This window comes from Polistes fuscatus, unplaced genomic scaffold (genome assembly GCF_010416935.1).
Source record: "Polistes fuscatus isolate 324 unplaced genomic scaffold, CU_Pfus_HIC Scaffold19, whole genome shotgun sequence".
Taxonomy (NCBI): domain Eukaryota; kingdom Metazoa; phylum Arthropoda; class Insecta; order Hymenoptera; family Vespidae; genus Polistes; species Polistes fuscatus.
Window position 1 is genome coordinate 1,225,117 of NW_025113095.1, and position 19,985 is coordinate 1,245,101.

The following is a 19,985-nucleotide window of genomic DNA, read 5'->3' on the forward strand; positions in this document are numbered from 1 at the left end:
TAAATACATTCATTAATATTTTTCCAAGCTATTAAATATTATTTATAGTCTTTTATAATATTAGTTCTATGAATATAGAAAAAAAGGAAGAGAATATAAATAATCATTTTTTCACAAAAAATTAGAATATTAATATTTCTCAATAGTGACCTAAATAAGATATTTTACTGTGACGAAAATTAGAATAATGTGATATTTTTTATCATTTTTTTTTTTTTTTAATTATCTCTTATTACATTATTCCAAGGAGTCTATAAAATTCGCCAAACATTTAAATTTTATTTTAATTCATTAATGATAGTTAAATTAATTATATTATACTTTACGTATATGTAAATAAAATATGCTAATGCACAAATATTTTTAGAAAATATATATTAATAAGTAATATTAAATGTACAATCATGGTATGACATCGTCTTAAAAATTACAATGAATTTGTTACATTATTGAGCTATTAAAACACTACTCTGCGCTTTAAATTATAGATATATGTAGTAAATAATTCATTTCGTATCTTCACTTATGAAATCACACCCGGTATCAAATATATAAGCATATTATTTAAAAAAAGATTTATCTAGCAATCGTTAAACGAAACAACAAATACATTTTATATTATGTAATGCCACCACAATGTGGCATAATAGTGTGATATGTTTCTTCATGATACTACAGTTTTCTTCTTTTCTACCCAAATTTTGTGCTACTAGAATATTCCTTTAATCTCTTTTTCATTTAAGAAATTGCACAGAAAACCCTACAAAGGAAATGAAACTATTAGTTTGTTACACTATCTCATGTAAAATTGAAAAATCTACAGTATATTCTCTGTTGTATAGATAAGAAAAGATACTAGAAATGTTTTTAGTATTTCTTTTCTATCAACGTACCATTAAATAATGAATGATCCTTATTAGAAATTATATAGCACAAGTACAGTTAAATCTTAAAAAGCAAGTGAAAGACTTTGATGATCAGTAGAATTTAATTTTCTGACAGCATTATTTTCTTCTCCTTTAGATTTACGAAATTAAGACATTTTTTCAATATTTCTTATCTATGGCCTTTCTGCTTTAACAATTTATTATTCAAAAAGAATAGTTTCCTTTAGATAAATTATTGCCAGTCGATGTATAATAGTATTTTCAATTACGAAGTACAATACTAAATAATATACTTTATATATGTTAGGAATATCCTAATGCAATGTATTTCCTATTTGACTTTTAAATTTATAATAACCATGATGCATTCCTTCTTCTATTCTTTTGAAAGAATATTACAGTACATGGTTTCCTTCAATTCTTTTGACAGAATATTATAGTACATGGTTTCCTTCCAGTGTGAGAACGGAACACTTTCACCTGTGTCTTCCTAAATCTTTCATGATTACAGTGTTTTTCGATTTTTCTTATCTAATTGAAAATTATCTTTCCTTTCTTCTAGTTTAATGAATGATCACCTATGCAGAAAGAATAAGATCTTTAATACTTTGAATAAATATTTTTTAAGAAATTATTATAATATTGGTTTATTCCCAATATAAGATAATTATGTTTGCCTATTAAAAGATCCTTTATACTGCTGCTGCATTCTATTTGTAAAATGATTCCCATGGCATCTCTACAAAAAAGAAATTCATTGATACGAGTCCTCAAAATTTTCTAGTAAGTCGATTACCAATAATTTTTTTTATTACCTAGTACGAGGCTTGGCAATACAATTTGTAAAAGAAAAGAATCCCTTATATAATATGATTCCTATTTGTCTTTTAAATTTGTAATTATCAGGATGCTTTCTTTCTTGAATTATTTTGATATAATATTATAGTACATGGTTTCCTTTCAGAGTGAGAACGGAAAACTTTCGACGTTGTCTTCCTAAATCTTTCATGATTAAAGTCTTGTTGGATTCTTCTTAATTTAGTGAAAAATCATACGCTCTCTTTTCCAGTACATTGATTGAACACCTATGCAGAAAGAATCAGAACTTTAATACTTTGAATAAATATTTTTTAAGAAATCATTATAATATTGGTTTATTACCAATACAAGATAATTATGTTTGCCTCTTAAAAGATCCTTTACAGTGCTGCTGCATTCTATTTGCAAAATGAACAAACATCTACAAAAAAGAAATTAGTTAATACAAGTCCTCAATATTTTCTAGTGAGTCGATTAACAATAATATCTTTCATTACCTGATTACGAGGCTAGGCAATACAATTTGTATAAGAAAAGAATCCCTTATATAATATGATTCCTATTTGTCTTTTAAATTTGTAATAATCAGGATGCTTTCTTTCTTGAATTATTTTGATATAATATTATAGTACATAGTTTCCTTCCAGTGTTAGAACGTAGCACGTTCACCGGTGTCTTCCTAAATCTTTCATGATTACAGTGTTTTTCGATTTTTCATATCTAATTGAAAATTATTTTTTCTTTTCTTCTAGTTTAATGAATGATCACCTATGCAGAAAGAATAAGATCTTTAATACTTTGAATAAATATTTTTAAGAAATTATTATAATATTGGTTTATTCCCAATACAAGAAATTTATGTTTGCCTTTTAAAAGATCCTTTAAACTGCTGCTGCATTCTATTTGTAAAATGATTCCCATGGCATCTCTAAAAAAAAGAAATTCGTTGATACAAGTCCACAATATTTTCTAGTAAGTCGATTAACAATAATTTTTTTTATTACCTGGTACGAGGCTTGGCAATACAATTTGTATAAGAAAAGAATTCTTAATATAATATGATTCCTATTTGTCTTTTAAATTTGTAATATCAGGATGCTTTCTTTCTTGAATTATTTTGATATAATATTATAGTACATGGTTTCCTTCCAGTGTGAGAACGTAGCACGTTCACCTGTGTCTTCCTAAATCTTTCATGATTAAAGTGTTGTTGGATTCTTCTTAACGTAGTGAAAAATCATAGTCTCTCTTTTCCAGTACATTGATTGAACACCTATGCAGAAAGAATCAGATCTTTAATACTTTGAATAAATATTTTTTTAGAAAATATTATAATATTGGTTTATTCCCAATAAAAGAAATTTATGTTTGCCTTTTAAAAGATCCTTTAAACTGCTGCTGCATTCTATTTGCAAAATGATTCCCATGGAATCTCTACAAAAAAGAAATTAGTTAATACAAGTCCACAATATTTTCTAGTGAGTCGATTAACAATAATATCTTTCATTACCTGGTACGAGGCTTGGCAATACAATTTGTATAAGAAAAGAATTCTTAATATAATATGATTCCTTTTTGTCTTTTAAATTTTTAGTAATCAGGATGCATTCATTCTTCAATTCTTTTGATAGTATATTATAATACATAGTTTCCTTCCAGGGTGAGAACAAAACCCTTTCCACACTGTCTTCCTAGATCTCTCACGATTACAGTGTAGTTGGATTTTGCTTATCGAATTGAAAATTATCTTTCCTTTCTTCCAGTTTAATGATTGATCACCTATGCAGAAAGAATAAGATCTTTAATACTTTGAATAAATATCTTTTAAGAAATTATTATAATATTGGTTTATTCCCAATACAAGATAATTATGTTTGCTTATTAAAAGATCCTTTAAACTGCTGCTGCATTCTATTTGTAAAATGATTCCCATGGCATCTCTACAAAAAAGAAATTCGTTGATACAAGTCCTCAATATTTTCTAGTAATTCGATTAACAATAATTTTTTTTATTACCTGGTACGAGGCTTGGCAATACAATTTGTAAAAGAAAAGAATCCCTTATGTAATATGATTCCTATTTGTCTTTTAAATTTGTAAAAATTAAGATTGTAACGTTCTGATTTAAACATTATTTCAATTTTATGTAATTGTTTAAACTAATATACGTTTGTTTTTACGTCCCTATGCAATGATGACTTTGGATAATAAAATTTTTATCCAGAAAAATATCACATTAAAATTATTTTATATTCAAAGTATGTTAATAAGTATGTAATGTTTAAACCAGTACATATGTGTTTAAACAATCTGAAATATAAAGAGATTGCATTAGAATATTAAAATAATTTTAAATAATCGATAGGAATGTCTATTGTTGTCTAAAAGATCGGAATATATGATCTATGTACCGTCCCCTTCGAAATCGACGTTGAAAGAGACGTTGTCCTCTATGAAAGTACTTTTATTAAAAGTTGTTTATAAGACCTTCCAAACGCGCATGTGTATAAAGGGTGTCATACATCTAATACATAATCTTTAAGATTATAACGTTCTGGTTTAAGCACTTTTATCATTTTTATGTAATTATTTTAATGCTCCTGCGCAATGAGGACTTCGAGGGTAAAATTTAGCTGCAATATAAGAAAAGTGCATTAGTGCATTGAAATAATTGTTAATGTATACGTAATGTACATGTATATGTAAATGAAAAAAGAAAGTACATTTCTCTAAACAATTATACAACCAATCTATTCAAACAATTAATAAACAATATACTAATGTAAAATGTGAATTATTGAAGTTTACCATTATGATAGAAAAAGCTGAGGTGTCTGCTCGTTTAAGTACCATAAAAAAAATTGCCTGGATTCATTTTAAAATCTTGTAAACTCTTCTTTTATATATGTACTTGATACACAAAACATTAAGAAAGCCTAATAGATGCTGTGATTTTCCAAATCTTCAAATACTTGCAAATCTGAAAATCATAAGATTGTATTAGTAAAGTATCAAACAATCTGATATATTTGTGTGATGATATTTGTATAAGATGTCTCTCACTCTTTTCCCTTCTCATACTTTTTATATTAATATTCTTTATGTTATAAAAGAAAAGAGATAAACTTACCAAACTGATATAAATATAAAAAAGTAAACACAATTATTATTTAGATAGAAAAGTAAACACAATTAGACTGACAATGAGTATGTGTATTCATGCTGTATTCTACCAAATCTTGGAAACCTAAAAAAAAGTATAATGTAACATAGCATTGGTATAATATAAAGAAAATTAAATTTATGAGTGTTTTGTATACTTGTAGCACGTTCGTTGTTAATATTTAAAACATAATGTACAAAATAAAGACAATATACACTAAAAACTATGTCACATTGCACAGAAAAACACAATCGTATAGATAAGAAACCAAGTTATAGAAATCTTTAAAACAAATGACATAAAGCACTATAGCCATCCTTAAAGAATTAAAATAAATTGAAACAAAACAATTGACATCTCTCATGCCAACTATGAAAGTATAAATTCCCGTATTCTGTATCGATATGGAAAAATTCTTGTTATTTTAATTCTTTAAGGATGGCTATAATGCTTTATGTCAATTGTTTTTAAAATATCTGCAACGGTTTATTTTCTATATGATTGTGTTTTTCTGTGCTGTTTTTAGTGTATAACCTCTTTATTTTATTCCTTATTTTTTAAATATAATAAAGAAACGTGTACACCTAATAGGAAAATAAAATTATTTTTGATTTATTAAATAAATAAATTTTGTGTGTTTTTCAGTGCAATGTGATACAGTTTTTAGTGTATATTGTTTTCATTCTACACGTTATTTTTTAAATATTAACAACGAACGTGCTACAAGTATACAAAACACTCATAAATTTAATTTTCTTTATATTATACCAATGCTATGTTACATTATACTTTTTTTTAGGTTTCCAAGATTTGGTAGAATACAGCATGAATACACATACTCATTGTCAGTCTAATTGTGTTTACTTTTCTATCTAAATAATAATTGTGTTTACTTTTTTATATTGATATCAGTTTGGTAAGTTTATCTCTTTTCTTTTATAACATAAAGAATATTAATATAAAAAGTATGAGAAGGGAAAAGAGTGAGAGACATCTTATACAAATATCATCACACAAATATATCAGATTGTTTGATACTTTACTAATACAATCTTATGATTTTCAGATTTGCAAGTATTTGAAGATTTGGAAAATCACAGCATCTATTAGGCTTTCTTAATGTTTTGTGTATCAAGTACATATATAAAAGAAGAGTTTACAAGATTTTAAAATGAATCCAGGCAATTTTTTTTATGGTACTTAAACGAGCAGACACCTCAGCTTTCTTCTATCATAATGGTAAACTTCAATAATTCACATTTTACATTAGTATATTGTTTATTAATTGTTTGAATAGATTGGTTGTATAATTGTTTAGAGAAATGTACTTTATTTTTTCATTTACATATACATGTACATTACGTATACATTAACAATTATTTCAATGCACTAATGCACTTTTCTTATATTGCAGCTAAATTTTACCCTCGAAGTCCTCATTGCGCAGGAGCATTAAAATAATTACATAAAAATGATAAAAGTGCTTAAACCAGAACGTTATAATCTTAAAGATTATGTATTAGATGTATGACACCCTTTATACACATGCGTAACGTTTGGAAGGTCTTATAAACAACTTTTAATAAAAATACTTTCATAGAGGACAACGTCTCCTTTCAACGGTGCATTTCGAAGGGGACGGTACATAGATCATATATTCCGATCTTTTAGACAACAATAGACATTCCTATCGATTATTTAACAATTATTTTAATATTCTAATGCAATCTCTTTATATTTCAGATTGTTTAAACACATATGTACTGGTTTAAACATTACATACTTATTAATATACTTTGAATATAAAATAATTTTAATGTGATATTTTTCTGGATAAAAATTTTATTATCCAAAGTCATCATTGCACAGGGACGTTAAAACAAATGTATATTAGTTTAAACAATTACATAACAATTGAAGGAATGTTTAAATCAGAACGTTGCCATGTGATAAAGTTTTTAGTGTATATTGTCTTTATTTTCTTCGTTATTTTTTGAATATTAACAAGGAACGTATACACCTAATAGAAAAATAAATTAGATAAGAATATTTATTAATTAGATTAATAATTAAATAATTATAATTGATAATAAAAATGATATTTAATTTATGTGATTAATAAATTATGTATGTTCTTCTGTGCGGTGTGATAAGGTTTATAGTGCATATTGTCTTTATTCTTTTCGTTATTTTTTAAATATTAACAAGATACTTGTACCTTAAATAGAAAAATAGAATAAATTTTTTATTTATTTAATAAATAAATTATTATATTTAGCTTGACTAACGTGGTCATGAAGAAAGGCGAGTTATGGTAATTGGGAATTTCTGATTGGTCACTTTACGTCCAAAGTGTAAGACCAAAGATGATTAGCGAATCAGCGCTCTTTTCTTCTTGCCGTTATGGAGATCGCACGGATACTTCGTCGTCCCGTTAATCTCAGGTAATTAAAAAATATTTTCTAACGTAAATAATTTACCTTTATACTAATCGATTATTCTAATAAATGACTTCCAAATGATATAATCGAAAGATTACGATAATGTCGAGGATAAAGAATATTTGCGTAGAAAAAAATTCCATTTACTTTGGTATGCATTTTTCTACGCAATTATGTATATATATATGTCTTGTTTTACAGCATCATTTCTATAGGTATCGACTTATAATAATCAATTTCGATTGTTTGGATTAATAAAGTATATATTTCGACAATTGTTATGTTCCTATATCCTATTTTTACCTATTCGATATTTTTCTATAATAGATGGAAAAATGCAAAATTATAAAGCAGCCATTGGTCAACGGATTTCGCTACTTTTTTTGAAAGTGGACTACCGCGCATACTACCGCGCGCAGCAGATGCGCAGCAGAGGCAACGCAGTGGCAATGCAAGGGGAAACGCAGGGGAAAGGTAGAGGAAACGCCATTTTCTGTCAGCTGTATATGTTCCAACGTACTGCGTCATCCCGTTTAATCCAGGTAATTAAAAAATAGTTTACACCTTTCTATTATATATCAAATGATAGCTACACACAAGATTTTCATACGTGAGTGTTTTCAAAACGAAATATTGAAAAGTTCGAACGATATCTGTGACAAAGTAACTTCGATATATCTCGGCGTCCCGCCAAATCTCACCAATGTTACTTAACAATATTTCTTCTAATTTCCAGCTTTTTTCATGTTATCGATACTTACTACCATCTCTAATGATGCTCTAATTAATTATTTTTCATAATTATGTATTCAAAGATCGTATTTCGTGTTAAATTCGATTCCTGTCACATACACACACATACAGGCATATATACATAAGTATAGGTTAACCACTCGTACACATACACTCATGTATTTGATTTTCTTTATATTTTACTAATGTAATTTTATTTTTTCCTTTTTTAGGTACCGAGCATTAGGAGAGTCCAGACGAATTCATACAACCGTTCCAATAATTGTGTTTACTCTTTTTTTATCTTCATATTCATTGAGGTAAGCGTTATTCTTTTTTTAAGCCATATAGAAATGTATAGAAAGAGCGTGAACGAGAGTGAGAGAGGGAGAGAGACTGAATGAAAACAAAACATTCACCTACAAGCAACTATGAATGTGTATGTATATTTGTAGGAAATACTCGATGTGAAAACAAAAGAAAGACAGCCGAAAAGAAAATGTAAACAGTCGAGCACCGAGCATTCGATACTTCTACGAGATATACACAGAGAGATCTCCATTCCCCTTCCGTCCTTCAACGAGTAAAGATCTAACGAACGTGACGTATTAAACTATTTATTGATTTTATTTCTAACGTTATCTAACGTTTAATACTTCTACATTCTAACATTAAATACTTTAATAAGTTTCTCATTAGATAGAATAGTATAAAAAAGTTTTATTTTTTAGATTACTCTTTATCGAGTTATATATTATAACTTAAAAAATTTTCAATTAATATTTTCAATAACATTACATACTTTGTATGTAATATTATACAAGTAGTGAGATTAAGGCAATTAATTTTGCTTGAATTTATATTGATTCTTTATGATAAAATATCTTTGAAAGTGTGCAATGCCTTCAGGAATGATTTCAGGAAATATATTGTAATATTTAATCGTATGTAATATAATTTTTAGTATGTTTCAGCTTTTCAGAGTTTTTCTTTTATTTTATTTTATTCATCGTCATCCTAAGGGTAGGATACCCATCCTGCAGTCATCAAGGAAGACTAAAAGTAAGTATATTTTCCTATCAAACATTTCTATGATAATTTCAATGGTTTTTTATTGAGAAGATGATATTAATTGCTCTTTTTCTTTTTCTGTTTCAGAACATCATTGCAATCGAGCGCGTAGGCAATGAAGTACTCGTGTGTTGCATCGATAAAATAAAATACAAAAGAATCGGAAATTAAAGTCAGTGTTGATCGTCGCATGTTAAAGTTTCGTTTGCTCGGTTAAGAAACTCCGTAAGTTTCTTTTATTCGGTTTAAACGTGTGCTCATCGTCATCCTAAGGGTAGGATACCCATCGTGCATTCATCACTGAAGAATAAATGTAAGTCAATTTTTATATAAAACATTTTCTCAATAATTATAATAATGTTTTTATATCAATGGTCTATATAATCTTGTTTTTATTTTTGTTACAGATCATCGTTGGAATAGTGTTACAATTTATTAATTAAATTCATTTGGAAATTCGTTTAACACTAGATTTTTTCATTATTGTTTCGTTTACTATTTTTTAAAAACTTACAAAAATTGTTTGCATGAAGAAATGGGTAGAGGGGAGGAATTAATATTTACATATATTTCATTATGGTATTAAAAATCAACGTATGTTTTAAAAAAATAATATTTAAATTTTATATATATGTAGCATATGTAGCAAAGAAATTTGAAATAGAGAGTCAAATTGGTTTATTGTTAGTCCATTAATCTAGTGTTAATTGAATTAACTGCATCTAATGCAGTTGTAGAATCAGTGTTAGTGCATTGTCATCGTCACCCTAAGGGTAGGAGACCCATCGTGCATTCGTCGATTGAGATACAAAGTGAGTATATTTTTGTATTTAATAATTCAACAAACATTTTAATTGTTTTCAGTAATAGTAATGATATTAATAGTATTTTTTTTTATTTCTGTTTCAGATTGCAATCGTGCGCGAAGCAATATTCGGGAGTGTTTTATCGTTTAAATAGATAATTAAAATCACGGATTAGAAGCACGTTCGTTCGTTCATTTCAATTCGCTCGTGTTACGCGATTGTATTGGAATTTTTTTATATTAAATTGACTGCGACCAAAGCAGTAATTGCATTAGATTTTGTTCGAGTAAAGTTGTATTTTTATCTTTAAACAGTCGCACAGACTGTTCGCGTATTAGAGCCAGTGCATCAAGGAAGATTTTTATACTTGCATTGACTGTGTGCAAAGCAGTCTTTGGAAGCAGTTGTAGAATCAGTGATCGGGCGTAAAACAAATTAAAATCAAACGCGAATTAGAATCAGTGTTGTTCGTCGTATAATAAAATTTCGGTTTCGCGATAAGAAACTCATCTATAGTTTCTTATTTTCGTTTACACCGCGTTTTTAGATTCACGCGAGGTGCATCGCCATGATGCAATTGAATTTCATCCCATTGGAATGCATTGTAAGTATCTATTTTTATTAACATTTTATTCGTTTTTGTTTGCTATAATTTTGCGTCATATTACATATAACTTATCGTTTTGTTCTATTTTATTTTACAGATATGACGACGGACTTTCTACCTTATCAAAGATGTGGGATGAATTCTTCGATGGATCTTCGATGGATCTTCGATGGATCTTCGGTGGATCTTCGATGGATCTACGATGGATCTTCGATGGATCTTCGATGGATCTTCGATGGATCTTCGATACTCGCATTCTACAATACTTGCTGCGAAGTAGGAGTGTTTTGGAGCCATCGTAGAACTTCTTATGCCGTGAGTTAAAATTTAAAGTCCCTCCGGTGCTCAATCATGTCGAGGATGAAAGGTCCTAATCGGCACGAGTTACTGGTTGTAATTATTTAAATAAATTAGTGACGAGCACATGAGTAATTCCATTCTAGGAGTTACTCATGAAAATTGTATATATATTGTATATTGTATTGTATATTTTATATTAGTTCAGGATAGGTTTTCTTGTCTCACCGGTTAAATTCATTTAATTAATAATGCAATTAATAAATGCACTTTCTTTTTATTACGTGTTTTGTTCGTGGTTAGTAGTGGTGAAATCGAGCATTTATTTACTCGTTTTTGTCCAGAAAAGCATGTAATAAATGTCTTACATGCATTGCTTCGTACTTAGTTTATCTAATCGCGATTAATTTTAATATATCGATACTTCGATATTATAAATAAATGAGCAAGAAGACAAACTCATTCGCGACGGATAGATTCTAGCAGTTAAGTGGTGGCTCAAAGCCCAGTTCTTTTATTAGAACAGCCAACTTAATGAAAGGAGTCGTCCGAGGTTTTTAAATATATTAAAATATATTAAAAGATATTAAAAGATTTTTAAATTTATTATTTATCAAATAAATTGTAGAGTCCTTAGTCGCTTAGATGAATATTTATTAAAATGTATTCATGTGTTATATATTTATGTGTCTTTAATCATAATTTTTAGATCAGGATTTTCAGCTTTTAATATACTAATCTCCCGTTTCTCCCCCCTGTACTTTCTGCGTTCTCATCTATGCGTGTGCCCAGGTGCTACTCGTATGGGTGAGAAACGGTTAGTATAGGTTTAGTTTTAAGTTTTTCCCCTATTGGCGGCTGTCATTGTGCTAGTGATTGCACGATGTACTTTACACCTGTGTGTGCGTATTAGGTAAAGTGTTTTGTACATCGTTTCGCGATATTTTTTAATTAATACATCATTTAATACTGAGAACACTACTTCTACATATCACGTGTGATATGACAAATACGAGTGTTTCTATATTTTTATATTTATATTAAATTTTTCTACTTTTTTTTTGTAATAAAATCGTTTTGAATAGTAGAGTTACCGCATTTATTTGTGGAAACTATGATATACTCGTATATAACTAGTATGCAATATATACTAGTGTATACTTGTATTTTTGCATTAGTCATTTTTGCAATAATCATTAGCCTTGGCAGTCGATTACAGCATTGGTACGTACTCCCATAAGTTTAGAAAAGACGCGTTTGAACTAGGGTGTCGGAGGTGCCCCGGGGCATGCTCTCTAGTTTAGGCTTTTGCACCCTGGTGGTATGTGAGAGAATCGTGGAGTGAGAGGGTGGGTACGCATGTGTATTTGCTCTTTTTAAATATGGGTAATTGGCAGGCAGGTAGCATACTTCTTTGAGCGAATGTGAAAACTTTAATTTTAAGTAGGTAGGATCCAGGAAAGGCACGAGGTTTGCTTCCACTCCGGAGTGGAAATTTCGCCTCCTGGTTAATACAGAATTCTTACAAAAATTTTTTTTTATTCATTCATTTTTCATTCATCATATTTGTAAATTTATTTTGTAACTCTTCTGTAATACTTGTATATGTATCATGAGATTCAAAGGAATTTGCAACGATTTGAAAGATTTATTTCTATTTCGATTCTATCTCGAACGAGATAGAGTCGAACAAATTCGCAAATACTTTGATCCATTTGATACTTAGTTTTAAGTATTTTAATATTAGCACTTCGCACAATCGCGATTTTCTCAATTAGAAATATAACGAATGAATGAAATGAAAATATTGCAAGAAAATGCATAACATTTATTGCATTATTTATTTCAATTCTATTTTATTTTTTGATATTAAAAGTGCGACGTGTTATTAGGTCATCGATAATTATCTGCTTGGACATTCGTTTAATTGTGCTCGTGTATATGTCATTAAACTCTAAGTTCATTGATGGTCCACGAGCTTGAATAACTAACGGAAAATGTAAATTAATTTTTTAATAATCGAGAATTAGAATTATCAAACAAAATACGAGTTAATTTGTAAAAAAAGTATGAGAAATTTTATCTTGCTTCCACGTAGAAAATGTCCAATGCGGTTTTCAGGGATGCAGAAAGAAGAGGCTAAATGCCGAAGAGGCTAATTGCCGAAGAGGCCCCCACTTAATTGTGGCTGAAGAGGGCAACTACATAGACTATCGAGTTATTTTCAAAAGTTCAACAGTAAGTTCGAACTTTTCGAGAATAGCTCTCTAGTCATATTTTATATTTTATTATATTACTTTCTTTGCTCGTCATTAATTTGTAGTTGTAATTGGAGATGATGGACCATTCCATCTCCTTGAGACACCAAATTTGTCTCTATATCGTCAGAAAGATGCATATGTGTTTAATTAGAGTCAAAAATATTAAAATTTTCGTATTATTATATTTTGAAGCGTAAATAATGTTCGGTAAATATTACAGTCATTTCTTTTTTCTTGTTCCGTCTTTAAGATTTTTCAATGTGATCGTATATTTTTAAATTTGCAAGTTTTCTTTTCTATATATTGCAGTTTCAAATTAATTCATAATAATTAATAGATATTATTTTTTTTTAGTAATTTAATATTTGTACTTTTCCTATTTCTTTTTATTTTTATTTATTTTATGTAAATGTGTAAAATCACGCGTTTAAATTCTATTTTATTGCAACGGTAAATAATGATTTTATAAAAATTAATAGAGAATTCAATTGCTAAGTGCATCTGTGAATTGGACGATTTATATGTCAGGCTATTTTATCACTTGATTGTATATTAATATAGTTTTCTTTTTGTTACAGGTGATCATCAATGGATTTATCATCTACTTGTTTTGATTTTCTCCTGCTAGAGTTTTTAATATAATATATGTATATGCATTTCTGAAGGCACACACAAATACTAATTATTACATATACATTTTTATTGGAAATTTTATAGCAATTATAGCTCTAAATATTTGTGAATATGTACCTTTTTTTTTGATTATATTCACACATAGTGCTGCTAACCATATACTAATACACTACTACAGGTAAAGGAATTAGAATTTATGTGATATTTCTATTCGCGGTTTTTTTACAAACGTAAAGTATATAATCTTTAAACTATTTAAAAATAAATGAAGACGCGCAGCTCAAGAAATGAAACGTTTTGTCAGGATTATATTTATTTAAATCCTTTTGTATCATCAATCAATCATCTATTATATACAGCGAATTTTATCGAAGGATGAAAAATATTTTCAAGATTCGTTTCTTATTTCGCTTAATCGGAGGACATCGACGTGAATCAGGCCAGGGTATTAATCATTTACAGTGACGTATTTAACGGTCATTAGAGGGACTGACGAGCACGTAAGTTGAGAAGTATCATGATGAAGAAGAAGAAAAAGAAAAAGAAAAAGAAGATCAGCTAGAGATGAGAGACCTTTCTCTCCCACTCGATGTTGCTGAACTGACAGAAATAATTAATAGTTTTCAAAACGATACTTTATAATCGTCGAGGTATTTATAACTACGAGATGCAATACATATTTCGTATCTTTGTAGGAAACTAACGTAGCTTGAGCGAATGATTAATAGAGAAATCAATGATACCAGAGGATCGTATCGATTCTCATAGATAGTTATTACGCTAGACTATAGATAACTATCTTTTATAGTCATTTGTTATTAATACTAGCAATACTTATTTTAATGAATAATCAACACTATCATCTTTTTTTTATCTGTCTTCTATATATACTTTGATAAGATTTTAGCATAGATAAATGAATACTCGCCTGTCGCGCAGAATTTGTTCACAATCATTTTATGAAACCAATCGTGTCCTGCACATAACAAATCTCATTAATGTTTCACGTAATGCCATATTTTGTAAAGAAAAAAGAAACAAGAATTTAGAAAAAAGAAAAACACAGATAAAAAGAGATAGAAACGCGTCGATAGAGACGATTCATTTCATGGTCATCTTATTCGTTTATATAAGACCTTAGCTTTACAATTACACGTTTGAAATACTCCACCCTGTATATATACCTGTGTATAAATATAGGTTTTCATATATATACTGAAAGTTGCCTTGAGAAACAGTAATAAATTGAAGTATCCAAGTGGCGTTGTACGCGTTCCACGTTTGCCGTTCTCTTCGTTCTAACGAAAATCCCTGAAACGAACGTTTCGCACCGATAAATAACAAGAGCTTTACCGACAATAGCGAATCGAATCGTTTCTGTGAGTCGGCGGGCAGCCACATGCCACTCCGCGGAGGAGCGCACAGCAATTTAAATAAATTAACGGAGGGCAACCGGTCCTACAACGGAAGGCAACGTAGTCGTAGTAGTAGTCGTAGCTTAGTATTCGTTACATGAAGAAGGAAAAAAGGAAGGATCGATAAAAAGATACTTCTTGGACAATCGCCATGTGTACACAGATATTTAGGGTTTTTATTTATTTGCGTTACGGGTAATTAGCAAGGAATTGTACCAGGGAACGTTCCGAGAGAAACGGGCAGAAGGGATCTTTGAGAATTTTAATGATTTTGTTGCTTAAGTTAGTTTGGGGACAATTCAAATCGTTCGCGTATACATTTATATGCAGTTGGTTTGCAATATATATTTATTGTTAGAATAGACAATGAATGAGTAAAGCAAGTTACAGACAATATCTTCGTTTGTGGTGAATCGTCGAGTCACGATCACGTTTCGAACGATCGATCTTCGATTGAGACGTATCGTTGGAAAGATCGAGAAGATTGGAAAATCAAGAAGCAGTCTGGGGTTTTTCCAACCGAGTAGGTATTCATATTCTATAATCCGACGATTCTTTAACCTCATCAGCAAATATACCAGAAAAAGATAGACAAAGACAGAGGCGCAGATTCAAACAGTCGTCGAATTAATTAAACATTTTTTTTTTCCACCGAAGCATCGGATTCAAGAATATATACGTTTATCCACATCTTGTTTTGTTTTAACGAGCCTAGTCGTCGAATAAAAGATTCTTTAGCCTTTCCAGGCAAACTTAATGACACACGCCGAGAATTCAACGTAGAATACTTATTTTCCTTATATTTTTTCCTTCTTAATCGTCAACACCATCGGAATATATGGAGTCGAGTAATTAAAACGTATTTCTTCATATAAGAGGTGTCATACGTGTCAATCTGCTGACATCACTAAATAAACGAGCACGCAGTATATGGGAGATACTCGAAGATGTACGAATCATCATATAACTTTTGGCCAATTCTGTACGTAGGACTTTGCGCGAATAGAAATTATTTCTGACAATGCTTTAATCTATAATCTAACGAATAAGAATACTTTCACGTGAATATAATAAGTATGATAAAGGAATGCGACGAACCGATAGATTGTTTCTTCTTCTTCCATCTCTCTCTTTCTCATTCATTCTCTCTGTTTAACTCTTTATAATATCGGTGGCCGTATAACAGAGTGCTATTATTTGCAAGACGCTCGATAAAAGCGTTTTCAGCGTTATAATGGCACACGATGGAAGAAGGTTGAATTGTTTATCAAAGACCGCCAAGTTAGGTTGAGGGTACGTTAACGTTCTTAGAGTATGCTTGGCTGGCTTTAATAATAATAGACTCCGTACAGAAATTCTACGAGGGTGGCTGTGTAATAAAGGTAGATACCTTTGAAACTAAGAAAGTTAAAGATGACGAGAGAGACAGAGAGAAAGAGAGAGAGAGAGAGAGATAGATAGATGATACCTTGGCAACAGAAGTAAGGATAGGAAAACTATAGACGAGAACCCATTACTTTAACCCCTTACTACGTTAGAGAAGGCAAATTGCACGTGTCGCATCTACTTAACATTTTCTACCTCTTTTTTTCTCATCGTAAATGTAAATAGATATATTCTCTTGAATATACTATACACGTATGTATAGTAAAGATACTTGGGTCATCCAATAAAAAGAGCCGAAGCATCCGGTATTTCTTGCAATTCGTAACTTTAATTGAGATTGGATTTTTTCGACGCGACTAGGAAGAGGAAGAGGATAAATTTCCACTCGATCGAATCGTAAATCGATTTCCTCTCGAAAATTTATTAGAAATCTCTTTTCTATGATTAGATTGTTTATAGGAAAAGAAAAAATGATAAAACAAAGTTGTTATTATTGTTATTATCGATCAAATCGAAAATCGATTTCCACTTGGAATTTCTAGTAAATATGTTTCTCTGCGAATAGAAGGTATAGGTATAGATCGTCTAGATCGATCTATCGACCGACCGATCGACCGATCGCTCCAAGAGTAAGTAATCCAATGTCTCTATCTGTGTTTCCATCTCTCTTTCTAACATAATCCCTCGCATACTGGAGATTGCGACATCGATCTACCGTGGGAATGTAGAAGGAGTTCTCCTCCTTGTCGTCCTTTTCCTTTTCCTTTTCGTTTTCGTCTTCGTCTACGATTCCGGAGATGACAGAACGTGACTACTCGCGATAGACGATAGACGATAGACGATAGACGATAGACGATAGACGATAGACGATTTTCTATGATTCAGAGAGAGAGAGAGAGAGAGACAGAGACAGAGAATCGATGCATTTTCGATTCATACGTATGTCGGTGATTGATGGATAATTACTGGGAAAGAAATTGCGTAAACTATCCAGCAAATATCTTTTGTAAATTATTAAGAAAGTTTTTTTCCATATGAAAGTGGGCCATGCAAAGTGTTACAAATTATTTTTAATTAAACATTTCATCAAATTTATCATCACAATTTTACATTGCATTAATTTTTTATGAATTACGATGATCACGTTTATAAAGCACCAGTCTCCCAGTAGAAATCATTTCTAGATAATAATTGAAGAAAAAGATTATCAAGATAGAAACTCCAAGAAGGTATCAACTTTCCTTCCAATCCAGAAGATGTAAAGGCGAGAAGGATAGGATCCACGAGGAAAAAGTAAGAAAACTAAGAAGGAGGTGCCGAAGGAGAAGAAGAAGAAGCGAAAGGTTGTGGAGGAGGTAGGGTATACGGGGAGGGAGTAATGCAGGAGCAAAAGGCAGAAAACACCGGTAGGCAGTTTTGTAGCTGTTTTTATCAGCTTCTGGGCATCGGGGGTCCAGGCTCGACCATGCTGGGACGCATCTTGGGGGGTTCGTGTGGGAACGTACGTCTCTTTAGCGTCTCTTCTCTCTCCTCTTCCTTCACCCTTTAACATTCTCCATCTTTCTTCCCTCTTGCCCCTTCAACACTCTCTGTCTCTTTCTCTTTCCATGAGAAAATACTCATCTCTTTCTCTCTTCGTTCTCCTTCTGCTTCTACAGCTTCGCATTTTCTCTCTCCGTTCCTCCCACTATCTCTTTCTTTCTTTCTTTCTTCATGTTTATCTGTCTTTCTTTCTCCATCTATAGTGTACCTTTTTCATTGGTTGTGTGGCTAGCACGGCGACTTGTTCCTACCTTCGTTTTCTCCCTACTCGTCCTTCTCCCGTTGGACTCTGGTTGGCTTCGGGTACCATGAGGTCATCGGGGTCACCCTCCACGGTGCACTCGCTACGTAGTGTGCCCTATATTTACGCACGGTAAGAGCACCCTGAAGAGAGGAGGTGGCCCTCTCTTCTTTTCTTTCTTCTCAATAAGCAGTGATCTACCTTAAGATCGTCTCACAACGATTGAACTTGATTCAAAATGATTATGGGAAGGTATTATAAAGGTTTTATTTTTTCGATAATATGCCTTTTCAATATTTTTATGGTCATTGCTCTTAAATTGCATGTAATTCTATGATTCTACGTTAAATACATACGTAACTGTGTACGTATAACTTATCACGATGTAATATCGTGATCAAACGTTCGAGGTTGTACCATTCACTATACTCCCAACGTCTTCTTACTTCTTAGATCTTCATTAGTCAAAGAGAAAGAAATGAAATGTATGAAAGAAAAAGTGTGAGAAAGAAAGGGAGGAGAGATGAGAAACGATCGCAATAGTCACGGGCCGTATGATCTATAAATCAAGCATACATATCTGGAAAAATTCCATGCTTACAGGGAAGTATTAATTTGTAACGATAAACGCGACGCGTTTATGTGAGAAAGAAGGAAAGAAAGAAAGAAGGAAAAGAAAGATAGAGATAGAATGTATTGTAAAAGGTTGCGAAAGAACCTCGGCAAAGGTTACGATACGAATTGCGAACGCGGAGTGTCGTAACCTTTTACAAACTGCACTAGCTATACGAATCGCTTAGTATCGTGCATGTGCCGGCCAGATAATAGCTGGTATTATCGTTTCAATTCTAATTACGAGTCGTTTCTCCTCGGCCAAACCATCAAATGATCTTACCCATTCGCGCCTATATCTAATGATTTAACCCTTTTGATTATCTTCGTATCTTTAGCCTTTTGTTTTAATCACATTTAATTATTTTTTTCTCTTCTTCCTGTATAGCTAATCAAGTATAATAATAAAACGTATAGTTTATCGTATTAGTTGTTTCTTTAAACGTGAATGTATAGAGAGAGTTGTATGCAATATAATAATATTTAACAACGATATGATATACACATTTAATAGATGAAATATATTTTAAAATAATCTTAAAAATATTCATTCAATTTTCAATTATCCATGCTCGTATTTGCACTTCATACTAATTAATATAGAAATGAATTAATATATTCTCTTGTACGTACACACGCCTACAGGTAGAGTATAGATATATGCTATACAATGTTGAATGTTGGGATTACGAAGTTAGGATAGGAATATTCGTCGCGCGATTCGAGCGATGACGACCGTGAAAAATTGAAATCGATGTTATAAATCAAAGGAAGGGAAATAAATCCTTGGAGAGGGAAGGCAGCATCCCTCCTGCTGCGTAAGATGCAACTTTGTACCAACTCGCCGACGGGGAAAATATCGTCGCGATTAAATTATAATACCAAACGTACGCGTACCTAAGAGTTTCTTCTTTGCATAATCAATATGGATTATAATAGTTTCTTCGGCGATTAATTCTTACTCGTAATGAACCTGATTCAATAATATAATAAATTTTAATTCTTTTTTATTGTTTCTTATTTTTGTGTATTTTCTGAATTTACTTTGTAGAATTTTTCTTTCACAATCCTT

At 30.7% G+C, this 19,985-nt stretch overlaps 2 long non-coding RNA genes across 2 annotated transcripts; both read right to left on the minus strand.

The window, feature by feature from the left end:
* Positions 1–358: 358 nt before the first annotated feature.
* On the minus strand, positions 359–1,056 carry LOC122515856. Its single transcript, XR_006303405.1, has 2 exons — positions 894–1,056; positions 359–760 (listed from the first exon to the last, which is right to left on the minus strand). It is a non-coding gene; the product is annotated as an uncharacterized LOC122515856 (long non-coding RNA).
* Positions 1,057–3,293: 2,237 nt separating this feature from the next.
* LOC122515861 lies at positions 3,294–3,598 on the minus strand. Its single transcript, XR_006303410.1, has 2 exons — positions 3,568–3,598; positions 3,294–3,485 (listed from the first exon to the last, which is right to left on the minus strand). It is a non-coding gene; the product is annotated as an uncharacterized LOC122515861 (long non-coding RNA).
* Between the last annotated feature and the right edge of the window lie 16,387 nt (positions 3,599–19,985).